This window comes from Coregonus lavaretus (genome assembly GCF_964263955.1).
Source record: "Coregonus lavaretus genome assembly, contig: HAP1_SCAFFOLD_434, whole genome shotgun sequence".
Classification (NCBI taxonomy): Eukaryota; Metazoa; Chordata; class Actinopteri; order Salmoniformes; family Salmonidae; genus Coregonus; species Coregonus lavaretus.
The window spans coordinates 357,646-362,500 of record NW_028163652.1 but is presented as its reverse complement, the minus strand read 5'-3'; positions in this window follow the sequence as shown (position 1 = coordinate 362,500).

The window sequence follows — 4,855 nt, the reverse complement described above, 5'->3', positions numbered from 1 at the left end:
CATTGGACACACACACACTGGACACACACACACACTGTACACACACACACACACTGAACAAACACACACACCGGACAAACACACACTGGACACACACACACAGGACACACACACACTGATCACACACACACACACACACTGGACAAACACACCCACACACCGGACACACACACACAATGGACACACTCTGGACACACACACACACTGGACACACACACACACACTGAACACACACACACACTGGACACACACAGAGAACAAACACACACTGGACACACACAAACACACACACACACTCACACACACTGGACACACACAAACACACACACACACACACACACACAGGACACACACACACACTGGACACACACACACACACACTGGACACACACACACACACACACACACACTGAACACACACACACACACACTGGACACACACACTGGACACACACAAACACACACACACACACACACTGGACACACACACATACACTGGACACACACACACACACACACACACACTGGACCCACACACATACACACTGGACACACACACACACACGACACACACACATACACACTGGACACACACACACAGGACAAACACACTGGACACACACACACACACACAGGACAAACACACTGGACACACACACACACACAATGGACACACACACACACACACTGGACACACACACACACACCTGACACACACACTGGACACACACACTGGACACACACACCCACACTGGACACACACACTCACACACACTGGACACACACAGACACTGGACACACACACATACACACTTACACACACACACACACACACACACTGGACATACACACACACACTGGACACACACACGCACTGGACACACACACTCACAAACTCACACATTCACACACTGGACACACACACACTGGACCCACACAAATACACACTGGACACACACACACATACACACTGGACACACACACATACGCTGGACACACACACACTGGACAAACACACACATACACACTAGACACACACACCTGACACACACACATTGGACACACACACACACACACACACACTCATACACACTGGACACACACACACACTGGACACACACACTGGACACACACACACACAGGACACACACATACTGGACACACACACACACCTGACACACACACACACACTAGACACATACAAACACACACACACTCACACTGGACCCACACACTCATACATACTGGACACACACACACACACACACTGGACACACACACACCTGACACACACACACACACAGGACACACACACACTGGACACACACACACACACTGGACACACACACTCACACACACTGGACACACACACTGGACACTCACACTCACACACACTGGACACACACACACACACTGGACACACACACACACACTGGACACACACGCACACTGGACACACACTCACACACTCACACACACTGGACACACACACATACACACTGGACACACACACACATACACACTGGACACACACTTACGCTGGACACACTCACACTGGACCCACACACTCATACATACTGGACACACACACACACACACTGGACACACACACACCTGACACACACACACACACTGGACACAAACACACACACACACTGGACACACACACACCTGACACACACACACACACAGGACACACACACACTGGACACACACACACACACTGGACACACACACTCACACACACTGGACACACACACTGGACACTCACACTCACACACACTGGACACACACACAGACACTGGACACACACACACACACAAACACACACACTGGACCCACACTCATACACACTGGACACACACACATACACACTGGACACACACTTACGCTGGACACACACACACTGGACACCCACACACATACACACTGGACACACACACACAGGACACACACATTGGACACACACACACACACTTGACACACACACTCACACACACTGGACACACACACACACACTGGACACACACACACACTGGACACACACACACTGGACACACACACACTGGCCACATTTCCATGTGTTGTACACACTGGACACACACACACACACTGGACACACACACTCACACACACTGGACACACACACTGGACACTCACACTCACACACACTGGACACACACACAGACACTGGACACACACACACACACACAAACACACACACTGGACCCACACACATACACACTGGACACACACTTACGCTGGACACACACACACTGGACACCCACACACATACACACTGGACACACACACACAGGACACACACATTGGACACACACACACACACACACACTTGACACACACTCTCACACACACTGGACACACACACACACTGGACACACACACACTGGACACTCACACTGGACACTCACACTCACACACACTGGACACACACACACACACTGGACAGACACACACACACTGGACACACACGCACACTGGACACACACACTCACACACTCACACACACTGGACACACACAAACACACACACTGGACCCACACACATACACACTGGACACACACACACATACACACTGGACACACACTTACGCTGGACACACTCACACTGGACCCACACACTCATACATACTGGACACACACACACACACACTGGACACACACACACCTGACACACACACACACACTGGACACACACACACACACACACTGGACACACACACACCTGACACACACACACACACACAGGACACACACACACTGGACACACACACACACTGGACACACACACTCACACACACTGGACACACACACTGGACACTCACACTCACACACACTGGACACACACACACACACAAACACACACACTGGACCCACACTCATACACACTGGACACACACACACATACACACTGGACACACACTTACGCTGGACACACACACACTGGACACCCACACACATACACACTGGACACACACACACAGGACACACACATTGGACACACACACACACACACACTTGACACACACACTCACACACACTGGACACACACACACACACTGGACACACACACACACTGGACACACACACACTGGACACACACACACTGGCCACATTTCCATGTGTTGTACACACTGGACACACACACTCACACACACTGGACACACACACTGGACACTCACACTCACACACACTGGACACACACACAGACACTGGACACACACACACACACAAACACACACATTGGACCCACACTCATACACACTGGACACACACACACATACACACTGGACACACACTTACGCTGGACACACACACACTGGACACCCACACACATACACACTGGACACACACACACAGGACACACACATTGGACACACACACACACACACACTTGACACACACTCTCACACACACTGGACACACACACACACTGGACACACACACACTGGACACACACACACTGGCCACATTTCCATTTGTTGTATTTTGATGAAAGGAAATCCCATATAGCCTACTGGACAGGACTTTGCTATGGCATCTTCTGTTTGGGTGTCTCAGGTCAGGTCTGAGCCATGATCAGAATGTGTCTCTGTGTCTATTTCCAGCCCTGCCATTTCTACCTGTCCTGATCTAGTGTTTCACCCCTGACCTCCTCACACCGTCTCACTGTCCATGTCTGCTTTTAGCTCCCACCTCTACTTCACTGTGTTATAATGGACCTTATGCTTGTTATGTCACCTCTGTAACCAGTTATCAAACATACTGACCTTTCTGACCCTATCCCATGGCCCTACTTTCTACAACTGAACATTTAAATTCCTCTATGAGTTTTGTTTTGTGTCCATTTAATTATGTATTTGTTGTATATTGGGGTTGTGCTGCAGAGCATCATGGGGATTTGTATGTATTGAGATGATCACGTTCCAGATAAATGGTTGAACTGATTCCTGTCTCCTGTCTCATCATTATTGAATTGTTATACAGACGTGGTTATGAAACCCACGAGACATAACAAAAGATTGGCGATGAGTAAGTCTGAACCTACAGGAACTATTCTGTCTTGGAGAAGTGGGTTTTTACAACTGTTTAAAACTGTTATTTTCTGTGGTACAGAATAGGCTAATGTTAGCACAGTGTATTGCTAGCAGAGGCAAGTGCATAGTCGAGCTAGCTAAGAAAGAGAGTTAACCAGTGGTGTAAAGTACTTAAGTAAAAATACTTTAAAGTACTACTTAAGTAGTTTTTGGGGGGTATATGTACTTGACTTTACTATTCATATTTTTGACTACTTTTACTTTTACTTCACTACATTCCTAAAGGAAATAATGTACTTTTTACTCCATACATTTTCCCTGACACCCAAAAGTACTCGTTACATTTTGAACGCTTAGCAGGAAATGGTCCAATTCACGCCCTTATCAAGAGAACCCCCCTACTGCCTCTGATCTGGGGGACTCACTAAACACAAATGCTTTGTTTGTAAATTGTCTGAGTGTTGGAGTGTGCCTCTGGCTGAACGTACATTTTAAAAACAAGAACATCGTCTGGTTTGCTTTATGTAAGGAATTTGAAATGATTTATACTTGTACTTTTACTTTTGATACTTAAGTATATTATAGCAATTACATTTATCTTTTGATACTTAAGTATATATAAAACCAAATACTTTTAGACTTTTACTCAAGTAGTATTTTACTGGGTGACTTTCACTTTTAGTTGAGTCATTTTCTATTAAGGTATCTTCACTTTTACTCAAGTATGACAATTGGGTACTTTTTCCACCACTGGAAAAGAAAAGGACTCGAGACGGACATCGGAGTGGGAAAACAACG